Source organism: Protopterus annectens, chromosome 1.part0, assembly GCF_019279795.1.
Source record: "Protopterus annectens isolate FY-2018-M chromosome 1.part0, PAN1.0, whole genome shotgun sequence".
NCBI classification, from domain to species: Eukaryota; Metazoa; Chordata; order Ceratodontiformes; family Protopteridae; genus Protopterus; species Protopterus annectens.
The window spans coordinates 158,771,460-158,784,714 of NC_056725.1; the positions used below are offsets into that span (position 1 = coordinate 158,771,460).

The 13,255-nt window shown below is 39.4% G+C and overlaps 1 protein-coding gene across 1 annotated transcript in view; it reads right to left on the bottom strand.

The window, feature by feature from the left end:
- The window catches only part of LOC122787719 (WD repeat-containing protein 62-like), a 1,689,893-nt gene that overhangs the window by 495,538 nt on the left and 1,181,100 nt on the right, over positions 1 to 13,255 (bottom strand). The gene's annotated exons all lie outside the window — the stretch shown is intronic.

A 13,255-nucleotide genomic window follows, 5' to 3' on the forward strand; every position in this document is an offset into this window, starting at 1 on the left:
GCCGGAACCGTATCAGACGACATTTTGTAGTTAAAGCGCCTACCGAAGTAATGAAAAGCAAAATCGTACCTTCGCTTAAATGTACGTTGATTGAATCTAGCACAAAACCGACAACTAGCTACGTCGTGGTCAGGGCCTAAGCAAGGAATACAGTAAGAATGAAAATCCTTATGAGGTATTTGTTTCCCACATGAAATACAATTATTAACTTTTTCTGACATCGGAGTGGAGCAAGAAAAAAGTTTCCCCAACGGGGTACTTAGCTTTGAGTGGAGAAGAAAATCTTCGGACTGAAGTATATCAGAAAAAATCGTCAGGAGTCAGCCAACCGGCACTTGCGAACTGCTATCACCGCACGGCAAGAAAGACTGGAGAAGATGGCGTCGGCTGTCAGCTTTGTACTCCTGGCGCTCTGACGTCAGGGAGCATGGTTGAACAGCTGATGCTGGACCCAGACGTTGGGATTCTGGCCGACCGTGGGCTGCCTGCCGGCAGGGGAGAACCCCACAGTCATGACTGCAACAGTGAAACACGATGAACATCAGGTTTTCAGTTAGTTTAACCTGTACCTGATTAACCATCTCCATTAAATAGGCCAGGTCCCACTTAAAAATTGATAGTCACTGCCCCCCCAAAATGAGCTGTCCAATTACCTCATCTATATTCAACTTGTCCAAGCACACAGACTTATTTTCACCCCCTCTCTCTGTCCCTCTCTTGCCACTACCTTTAAAATGCACCAACCAAATAGACTTTTGAGATCTAATTTCCAAAATCTAATTGAAATGCATAGACCTGCCCGTCCACCGGGCAAACATCTAATGTCCTTCTCTCTAGCATGCCATTAGAATTCCCTCCCACCTCTCATCCGCACCACCAGCAGCCTCTCTTCATTCAAAACCTTAATTCACACACACCTAACTTCACTATGGGAATGCTCTTGCTCCCATCCCACAATCTCCCTACACTATATCTACTCTCTATAAGCTATAATTCACAATAGCCTCCCATTGTTTTGTGCCTCTAATAAATTCTAGGAATTAGCATAACTCCTAGAATGGTACAATTCAGTAGCCTTGAAATTAAATTCATGAATTAACATAACTGTTAAAAAAATTAGTCTGTTTCTGTTATTGCATTGTGCTAATATGTTAAACTGTTAAAAACTTTGACTGTTTGTAAATATTACTCTTATTGTATTGTACTAATACGTGCACTCTACTAATAAACTTCAGCAAGCCCAACATCAAAACCCACAAAAATTCTGGTCAGGTATAAATAGCCTACTCCACCCTGGGCACTCCAAAACTCCAACCCCATCTAATTTAACTCAGAATTCTCCCAACCAGATTTCCGATTCCTTTAATAATTTTTTTGCTGAAACAGTCCAATCGTTAGCAAATACCTTATCACCTGCCAGCATCTCTAAGACACTCACTCTAACCAATTTACCTCCTGCCCTTCAACTACAGTCTGTTCCAACTTCTTTCATCCATACCCTGCTTCACAAACTAAAACCATGTACTCCTTCAGCTGACCTTCTTCCAACTGAATTTCTGCACATCGCAGCTGGAGTACTTGCTTAACCTATCTCCATCTTAATAAACAGAACCATTACAGAAGGCTCTATACCATCTCTCTGGAAAGTCTCACATATTACCCCACTACATAAGGGAGGTAACTCAAATGAACTCTCTAACGTCCGTCCCATAGCTCTACTTTCCCCATTGGCAAAAATCATGGAGAGATGCATTCACCGGAAACTACTTGATCATCTCCTCCAAAATAACCTATTAGCTGACTGCCAGCATGGCTTTAGGACATTTCATAGTACTACTACAACTGCGCTCCTATCCTGTTCTGACTCAATTAATAAAAATCATAGCAACAATTTGCTCTGCTCTCTTTCTAGACCTCTCCAAAGCCTTTGACATGGTGAATAACCATTTAATGTTAGATATACTTACTTCACTTTCAGTTGACACTCAGGTAGTCAAATGGTTTAAATCCTATCTAGGAAACAGACAACAAGCAGTCCTCTGGGACAATAACCTATCATCTCTGCTCCCTATCTCCCTGGGAGTCCCTCAAGGCTATATTTTGGGACCCCTCCTCTTTTCTATTTTCATCAATGATTTGAAAACATCCCTACCTCAAACCACCCGCATACAATATGCTGACGACTTGACATTAATCTGTGCCGCAGCATCTTCTGCTGAACTGCAGTCTAGCACCCAAAAAGTGTTTACCTTAGTTGAGAACTGGTTCTACAAATGCTGCCTCCACCTAAACCCTAAAAAAACTAAACTTCTACTGTTTATCCCTACCCAGAAGTCTCCCCCTATAAATTTCACAGTTGTATCAAATAATGGCATTGTAATAGTACCTGACACAACTACTAAACTTTCAGGCATAACAACCGAGCATAGTCTTAACTTTGACTCACGCATAAACTTAACCATCAAATCAGTTAATAGAAAACTTGGTTTCTTCTATAGGTTAAAACCCTTCCTTACTCTGACTGCCAGGACTACTATCGTCCAAACACACCTAATCTCCACCCTTCTCTATGCCTCCCCAATTTACACTAATCTATCCAAAAACAATCTCAATAAGCTGGCCACTTCATATAATAACATTGCCAGATTTGCCACTGGTTCCCCATTCCAAACTAACCATTGCCAAAATCTAAAAAAACTAGGATGGTTGGAGCTGCAAAACCAGCTTCTTCAGCAATTATCTATCACCCACAAGATCTTGTATCATCCCACAAATACTCCCATACTCTCTCCCCTTATCAACCCATATAAAAATCTGAGAACCATACGCTCAGCTAATAAGTTACTAGTTGCAACCCTTAAATCCGATAATAAATCTGGCGATTGCCTATTTACTAACACCATTGAAAACTCTTGGAACAAGCTTCCTAATAGTCTAACATCCCTGACATGCACTCCACTTTACAAAAAGCAGCTAAAAACATTCCTTAATTCACAGTGGCTATGCCCATGTACTAATCCTGACTGAAACACTTTAGATATAACCAACCTTTTCTAGTTTATAAGTTTCTTTTTTTAACTTCAGTGTTCTAACTACTCTAATTCTGTTCTGTATCAATCCTTGTTTATATTAAGCTATACGTTCTTGCTTAGTTGTGTCATTTCTTTGTCATATTATGTTAGATAAGCCTAACTAAAAGGGTTTTTTCTATTTTTAATATTTTTTTTGAAAATTATCCCCTTATGTCTTTTCTTACTCATTATATAAATTTGTATAACATTATTGTGGAGCTTTTCTCCCCGGGCCTCTACTGAAAATGGACAAATATCCAGTTAGACTAGCCCGGTCAACAAATGTAAGATAAAATAAATAAATAAATGTGTTTTTCTATTTGTTTAATTTTGCTTTATTTGTGCATATTACATTTCTCTAATAACTTACTCTTATGTTAAATCTGTAATTTGTAATTTTCTGGCGCTTTTTTTCCCCAGGACTCCATTAAAAATGGGCTCCTCGTGGCCCAATGGACTATCCTGGCAAACAAACTATAAATAAATAAATAAATAAAATAAAAATAAATAAATCTGCCTGCTGCTTGGTCATGCACCTCTAACAACTCCCATCTCACTGCATGCAAAATCTCCCAGTTTTGAGTGGTGTAAAAATATGTATGCACCATATATACTCTTTCTTGTACTTTCTGTTATCTGTAAGCAACTAATTAACCAACTTTTGTTGAATCATCTATTTGTATTTCTCCGCTCTCTCCAGGCATATGTAAATAATACCACCCAAAAGCAAGAAAAAACAAATTAACCAGTGGAAAATTTCATCCTGCGCTTGCAGAGACATTAAGTCTGGGGGTTCCTGCAGCAAAGAGACAAAATCCAAAACAAGGACACCACCAGATAAACCTAACCAAAAATATAAAATATTCTGTCAGGAATAATACACTGCCACAGTCTGTAAAAGTTTTCTCCTCGTCTGCACAGTGCTAGAAAGTAATGTCTCTGACTTGCAACTAATGCTAGCAATTAAAAATAACTAAATTGTCATTCTTCCCGTGACAGTCCAACACTAGCACCACGATCCCCTCATAATTAAGGATTGAAACAAAAGCAGCTTGGAGAATAATACAATCTCCAGTAGTCTTCACTGACAGACAGGCAGCAATATTAACATTAACAATTTTAAATAAGCAAAGTGCATCCTAGAGTTTGTCTTTTTCTCTGGCAGCAATAGCATTTGGAATTGCATATCTGCCTAGAGTGAAGCAAACAAAAGAACAGACACTGCACTCTTACTAGGAAAAAGCAACTACTGATTTTTTTTTTTTTTTTTTTTGCAGATACCACCTAAGCTGTTGCAACTCGCTTCACTCTGCTGCCCTACTCTAAGGTGTGAAGACTCCTAAGCCTAAGAAATGCTGTGAAAAAAAAAAAAAAAAAAATGGAAAAAGATGGAGGACATCATCTTTACAGCCTTTCAGCCTTTGGCTTTCAGTTCAGCTCTTGTTGAAAAGAAAAGACATCAAATCAAAAATATTCAACATATGACAAACAAAACCAGGCAAAAGAAGCAGGACTTGCATCGGATGGCAAGCGTAATAAAAGAAGAAAGTATCCTGAGAGTTTACATCTGATTAGTTTCAACTCAGCAGTCAGCCTTCACAGCTTTTCTTTTAGGCTTTTTCTTACAACAGTGTGGAAGAACAGAAGACGCTGACTGAAAACAATAAAGACCTCAATCAACAAGAAGCTTTCCTATGTGGGATTTACATATGACAGAACACAAAGCACTCACAGAGCCCACGTTTCTCCCTAAGAAGGCAACTACATCTTCACTAATGCTACATTCTGGGCCCAATTTGCCTTAGGGAGTGGAGCTCACACTCTGACCAAGGTTTCCAAAATATCATTGAAACAAGGCGTGCATGCACTGGGGTAGTTTTCCAGGGCATCACTGATTGCTTCACTAGATGTAGACACCAACAATTCAGACTCACCAATATTGTTGCCATCTAGCACCTGTCCAAGTAGAGCAGCAAGGCCTTTTCTGTTATAAACCCTCAAATTCCTAGATCAAGACAGTTAGCAAGGGTGAGCAACCAATGAAAGTAAGCCATGTGGTGGCCTGACAGCCCAATGAAATACTAAGTCAAGTGACTGCCCATTATTATGGGATACAGTGGCAAGTAACTGAGCAAAATCTCAAGCTCCCATTATTTTTAATTTCTTCCAGTACCCTTCATTAAGAAGAAATCTCTTGGTGGTGGGTGGACCAGATATTGAAGTCACCAAAGTGTGCCAACTTGGATGTGCAATCAACGTCCATTAATTAGTGACATTTTGCAGAAATATTCTCACATCACTGGGTGAATGATACGCAAGGAGAAAGCTGCAATGTGCTGCTGTCCAACATGTATAACTAAATGAGTTGATACTTCCTCTGGGACATGGTCCAAGTCCTAATGTGAACTTAAAACAAAAAAATACACCCTGCCCAATCCAGCACCCCAGACAGTTATGCATGACAAGTGCTGTTAATGTAGAAGTACAGGCTGCCCCATCACCCCAGGATGGATGTGGCCATTGGTTACTCAAGCCCATATTCTCCCATGTGACCTCTCCATAGCCTGTGCTGGTACATAAATGTGGGTCTCATGGGTTGTAGTCATGGCTACATCCCCCTACTACATAGGGCCAGATACTCAAATCAGTTTGTTTGAAGTATACATCAAACATATAGGAGTGGGTATACTGGATGAAGCAGAGCCCCTGCTTAACCAGTGGGCAGCCAGAGGTCACTGAGCCCATTAAATGGGCAGTTTGAATGTTGCTGTTTGAATGTTGAAGTATATGGAAGGGCTCAAGTACAAGAAAATGTATATTCTGAATTTTGATTAAAACATGCTGAAGGATTAACCACAAATACATAACAAGCGTGGATTTCCCTTGCATATTTGTTTATTACTCACTTCAAGTGTAGGACAAATGTAGTAGGCCGGCGCTTTAACTTAGCATGTTTTAAGGCAGTAACACCAACCGAGTAGTTTCTTTGTTAAATATTTCCATTTAAACATATTCAGAATAAATGTGTCCCTAAAGTGTTAATTGTCTAGGAACTCCAGCAAGGTCAGTTAGGGCTGAAGAGGCATTTCGTGTTTGCATTACCTAGAGTAGTTTTTTTACCTTACCAAACACACAATTGTTACTAGAACTTCCCGTTTTGAAAATAAATAAATAAATAAAAACTAACCACAAAACTTTCCAGAAGCGACTGAGTCAAGATGAAATGTAATGGTCCACTGTCAAACTTATTCACAAAAAACATAAATAAATAAATACATAAAACTTGAGTAAGCACAGTTGTCTCATATCAGCCACTTGGGACAGAGGTTTCATCACTAGAAAAGATGAGATTTGACAGCATAAACAAGGATATATTGAGCAAGAGACAGATGTGCATTGTGAAATTATTTTAAAAGTCACGCCAGTTTCACTTCATCGAATGAAAAAGATAATGACGTTTGGGACTTCCCGAATGGCATTCATTCAGTGAAGAAGTCTAATTTTAGCGATCTCATGTAGGCATTGATAATTATTAAATAAGCCAGTACTTAACAATAAAAATAAAGGAAGTTGGTCTACTGAAATTTCAGGTGCCTAGATCAGGCCTCTCAAGAGTTCCTATTTTGATGAAATGTACCTATTTTCAGGCCTGATTTACCCCTGCCCAGGATGTCCTTATTTTCAGGCCAAATTTAAACCTGCACAGGATCCCCTTGCTTTTGGAGATATGATCGTATTTCAGGAATGACTTATCCCTTCATACAATTTTCTGAATCCACCCTTATCATATAATTTATTAAACAGAAAATCACACTACACGGCAAAACATACCAGTGGCACTAATGATTTTAAGAAAGAGGTTGCCTAGTGCACAAACAAAAACACACTCTACAGTTTTGCAGTGCAGTTCATTAAACTCTACAGATTTTAGATGGTCTTTGATAACGTACTTATATTTTTCCCTTATTTTTGTCGCACTGTTTTTAAAACGTGTTTCTGAATAGTATCCTAGATTTCTACTGAAGTGGGATGAGCTATTTGGTATACAAATGTTATGCTAATTAGATGTCCACATTTTTGTCTGGATATACCCTAAAGGGCCTCTAAGTATTTACAATATCTGCAGGTTGAAAGGTATGGCCAGGATGTCTTCAAAGAAGAAAATATGAATAATATGGGTAAAATAACTGGAATAAAATAAAACAAAATAGAAGTACTGAAAAAAAAGAGCAGATTTTAGCCTACTGCTGGAGGAGAAGAAAATGGAAGCAGTTTCAAAGCAAGACAAATTTGTGAATATATACATACACGAGCTTAAGATAAGTAGAACTTTAAAAGATTACACCAAGCCCAAAAACAATTGACAAAACTGATGAAGAATAAAGTAATACAAAAAGAATGAAAAAAAAAAAAACAGTATATACTGAACAAGTAAAAGCCAGATGTGAAAAAAACTGATATTCACGGAAGTACCAGAAAAAAAGTTTAAACTACACAGATTTTATGACAAGATCTGGACTGGTACTTTCATCACAGGAAATAGATATTTTAACACCAGTAATAACTTCACACATTGCATAGTGACATGGGTGGACATAAAGTTATAGAAAAGAAAAAAATTACCCACATTTCTCTGTTTCATGAATTACACATATAAGCTTTCTTTAACGATCATTTACTTCTACATTAAGTAGACTACTCAAGTCCTGCCATTCCTGAAATTTCACAGCTTCCCTTGAACATTATTCTGTATGCACTGTTCCAACAAATTCCATTTCTACATAATTTCTTCCTTCCCTTTTGTAAAGTTCCCTCCTCAAGCTCTTTCTCTTTACCACATTCAGTAACTGTTGGTTTAGATTTTTATTTCTATGTTCTGATAAATATTTGTTGGTAGCCAACATTAAACTTAGTCGGACCTTACTATATCTAGGCAATTCGCTTTCTGTATCTCATCTCAAAAGAATAATTTCCTTAGCTACAGTAATTTTCTCAACCAATATTTCTGACAAAGTGTGTGTGTGTGTGTGTGTGTGTGTGTGTGTGTGTGTGTGTGTGTGTGTGGGTAAAATCTGCTAACTTGTAGTCTCATAATCCATGTTCCCAAGTACCATTTTCTTTCCCATAATACCACCAATAGTTGCTGTCTACCTGTAGAAAAATTCTCTGAAGTCAGTTTGGGGTATAAAAATATGGCTGTACTTCGCTTGATTGAAAACTCTCTTCACTGAAAGTCAAATCAGTGAGACCACTTCACTGAAAGCTCACTTCACTGAAAGCTCACCTGATTGAAACTCATTTCGTTGAAAGTTATAAATGGTCTTTTCCCCACTGTAGTGCCATCCTGGAGTTAGTATATAAAGTAAGGGGGTGTGTGGGGGGTGTAGCCCCCTACATATTATAAACATTTTAAACTATACACAGTGATACTTACAAGTCCAATAAATAACTGTTTACAGAAGAGAATATATAACCAACTTATGTGGGGGGCTGTGCTCCCCATACCCCCCCGTACTATATATACTAACTCCAGGAACGCACTACAGTGGGGAAAAGGCCATTTATAACTTTCAATGAAATGAGTTTCAGTCAAGTGAGCTTTCAGTGAAGTGGTCCTAGTAATTTCATTTTCAGTGAAGTGAGTTTTCAATCAAGCGAAGTACACCCAAAAATACACATGCAAATACTTAACAAGCAAAAATCCTAAACCTTGTAGAGTAGTAGCATACTTGGGAGCCATACACATGTCCTCTCATTGTTTGTTTGTATATTGCATTTTCTAATTAATAATTAAAACAGCACACCTATGAGTACATCTATGATTAAGCAGCAAAGAAAACAAAGCAAGATTAGTCAAATTTCGAACTTAAAAGCATAACAAAATAATCCTTGGCAGGTGTGGCAAAGAGGGAAATTACCTGGTAACTGCATAACACTTGTAGAGAATGATTACTCAAGGAGCACACTTATGAAAATGATTAAATTAATTCAAATAAAGAAAATGGTCTCCACTTAAAAAAATTCTTCAAACATTCCCTCTTCATGATGTTTTTCCCAAGAGAAGCTATAACGTTTATGGACTCTGAATAAGCAGCAGAAGAAATGAAATTGTATTAACAGGGTATCAGAGGCAACAGTAAAACGGAAAGGAACAGTGTCCATACAGCTTCAAACAGCACATAGAGCAAAATCATCAAACTTAAAGACTGCTCCTGAAGCCATTCTCTGTTTTCAAGAAACAGATGGAAGAGAGGCAAAAAGTACCGGCAGTAAAATAATGAGGTACACTTTAGAAAAACAGCAGCTGCTTACACTTCAGAAAACAGTCAGCTGAACTATAAAGCAATTATCTGTGCTGTACAGTGTGACTATGTTACATGCTTATGTTGCAGAAACTCTGCAATAAAGGTAGTGTTAATAAATGTTACTAAGAAAAATGTTAATGTCTTCTTTCTGACTAGATTTGAGAGAATTTTTTATCCTATAAACATGATAAATAACCTTTGCTTGCCAATTTCAGTCTTACTGCATTCACACAAAATAGTGAAAGAAGGCATGCATTTCTGGACAAGGTGAAGTGCTGCCAGGAAAGATCACTAATCTGACTGGCTGGGAACCTGAGGGATGGACGGTTAAGTAGGGAAGTCTAGATTCATTCTTTCTAAATTTCTTAAAAAGGCCATGGCCGGAAAAAATAAAGTCCATCAAAATGGGGATCTGTAAAGCATATTCTACGAAACTGCAAAAATAATGAATAGAAGGCAATTAAAACTGGAATATTAAGCAAAATATGTTAGTGTAACAGGACGAAGGGGAGGAGCAATAAAATAAGGGAAATCCAAAGGAAGGAGGAAAACCATTGGAAAATGAGTTATGATTATGAAAGAGAAGACTGGACCATAAATGAATATCAAGAAAGGGAGAAAAAAAATAGAACAAATATGGATTTTTTTATGCAGTTAGTACAGTTGTGTAAAATCTTGCCATAACAGTAGATGTCCTTTTCACTGCTGCAGTATTCATAACCTAATAGATCTCCTCCCAAGGATAGCCCAACGTCCAGCCAGTATACCAAAGCCTTTAGAACTTATCGGAACCATACATCACACGTACGCTCCCTGTACAAGGCATAGGCCATAAAGGTGACATAGAAACACACATACTCAGAACTGGAAAAGCCCCAGGAGGAACAAAATGTTCCTACAGACAAGGAAAAATACGTGCATTCAGAAGAAGAAAAAGCAGAAGAGCCCCTTGGACGGGAGGGCAAGAAAGACTAGGCTAGACTAGAGGGGGCATGAGTGAGGAAGCGAACACCCTTAACAGTGAAGAGAAGGACAGTTACTGTTTTGGTGAGATTTTAAACAACTTTATTATGTCCTTCCATATCATTGTTGAAGTATTCATAACCTAAGGGAGAGTAAAAAATCAAGAGGAAGCCTGGGAGTAGGATGGCAAAGAGCCCCTTACAAACCTAATGCAAGGTAGTTTTGGCAAAGCCAGCTCTGGCCCTGGAAATAACATCTAACTTTTAATGCCTACTGAAAGTGTGAAGAGAGGACCAAGTAAGCAGCCTCAAGGATGGAATTGGCACCCAGCCCACTGAAAAAAAGAGCACCACAGGAGGCAACAGTCCTGGCAGAATGAGCCTTCAGTTAAGAGGAAAAGCACTTACCATGAAAACAATAACAAAAATAAATGCCCTTAGAAGTCCAGGAAGATTTGGTTTGCTTAGAAACAGCCAAACCCAAAGACCCAGGATTAAAGGAAACAAAGAGCTGCTCAGATATGGGGTAAAAACTTTGGTTTTATACAAATACTATCTGAGCTGTCTATGCAGATCTGAGGTGTGAAGAACCTTCTCAACAGCAGAATGAGGAGAAGGAAAAAAAGGAAGGAAGATGACTAGATTAAGGGACAACTCAATGAACACCTTGGAAAGATAAGAAAGATTAGTGTGAAAAGACACCCTGTCTCTGTAAAAACTAAGAAAGGAGGAACAGCCATGAAAGCCTGAACTTCAGACACACTCTTAGCTGGAATGAAGGTCAAATGAACAACAGTCTTCCAAGTACAATGTTACAAGGAAGTGGAACAAGCAGGCTCAAAAGGAGCCTAAGTTAATTTTTCAATTACAAAACTGAGGTCTCAGAAAGGCAGAATTGGCTTCCTGATAGGCCTGATATCAAGGAAGCCTTTAAGAAATTGCTTCATCTCAAATGTAGAAGCCAGTGGAGGAGTCAAAGTCAAGTAAGCAGAAATTGCTGACAGATGAGCTTTCACTGAAGAATATGCTAACCCAGCATGGAGCAGTTCACACAAATAAGAGAGAACCAGAGGAACCTCCACAGTAAGAGGATAATGAAGGTGAGAGAGGCACCAGACAGAAAACTGCTTCCATTTGGATATATGATTTCACTGTAGTGGGTTTCCTGGCCTCCTGCAGGACTTGAAAAACGTCCTCAAAAAAGAAGTGCCTAGAAAGGATCAAACCCTATCACCCACAGTGTCAGTTGAAGAGTAGACAAGTAAGGATGGATAACCAGACCCTTAGTCTTATGTGAGAAGATCCACATCGTGAGGTAACTTGTGGAGATTGCCCGTGGCCAAGTGAGAAAGATGGTGGAACCAATGTTGTCTGGGCCAAAAGGGAGTCACTAGCAAGATTTTGGGAGAGTCCTGCCTGATCTTTTGCAAGACTTGTGGTAGCATGGAGAGGGTAAGAAGCGGTATGGAAACTTCCACTTCAAAGGAAAAGACAGGGCATCTACTTTCCAACCCAGAGGACTTGGGACTCTGGCACAGAATACAGGAAGTTGTCTGTTCAAAGAGGAGGCAAAAAGACTTATAAATATGGCCACTGATGGAAAATGTCCAGGAGCACTTCTCTATGAAGTATCCATTTGTGAGCTTGTGTGCTGGACTTGCTCAAAGAGTCTGACACCAGATTGTGCTCAGAGGTAATGTCACCTGATACTGGACAGCTACATCACAAACCTAAAAAGCTAGTCTGCAAAGAAGGTAGGATCATGCTCCCCCGCTTGCTGATACACTACATCACTGTGGTATCGACTTTGAAGATTTTGAGAGGCCCTAGAAGAAAGAGGTGAATGGAAAGTCTGTAGACTGAAAAAGAGAACTCATCTCCTTTATGTTGATGTGATCTGGCCTCAGATTAGGAAGCCAGACCATGCACCTTGTACCACCTTGCTTGTTGACATTCCACATTACTGTGGTGCCGTCTGTGAAATTTTTGAGGGGCCAAGGATGAAAGAGGGACTGAAAAACCTGAAGAGCTAGAAGCAGATCCCCCATCTCCTTTATATTGTGACGAAGAGGCCACAGACCCTGCACCCTGACAGAGCCGAAGGAGGCCTCCCATCCCCCGACTGTCTGTAAAGAGCTCTTGAATCAGGACTGCAGCTTGGAAAGGAAGCCCCAGGTTGAGAGAAAGTTGATGAATCCACTACTGAAGCTCAAGCTTGAGACAAGGAAGGAAGGAAGGAGACAGGGAAGTCCAGGGGTGGAAATGTTGGAGCAACACTGACTTGAAGTACCACTGCAGCTTTCTCATGTGGGGGACTGGCCAGAGGAGGCATGGGAATGGTGGAAGCCATGAATCTGAGGATCCTGAGAAAATCTCTGGCCATGAATGAAGCCACAAAAAAAAATTACTGGAAAAAGATGGTAAGAGACAGGCCCTTGGGGACAGGCATAGATACCAGCATGAGGATGATCTGATCTGAAGCCTGCAGTCATGAAAATATGATGCTGTGAATGGGTCACAGCTCACGTCTGGAAATTCATGGTAAGCCCTAGATTCTGCAAGAGAGAAATTAAACTGGAGAGCCTGAAGCAGAGCAACAGGGAAAGAAGCTTGAATGGGCGGATCGACAAGATACAGAAAGATCTAAACCCTCTCATCCTGCAAAAGGCAATGACAGGAGCAAGGCATTTGATGAATACCCTTGTGGCAGTAGAGAGGTCTAAATAATTGGGAAGAGACAGCGAAAGGCGGAGGGATAAGGGAACTTGGCTGACAGAAAGGAGAAACAAATTGTCAAATGGAACCCAGTTTATCCTGAAGAGCAGATTTCTGGGAAGTAGGGGTTTGAGCAGACTTAGTAGTTGGCACGTGTCTAGAACCCTATTTTTCCCTTGATTGGTGGGCGAGACTGCCTATG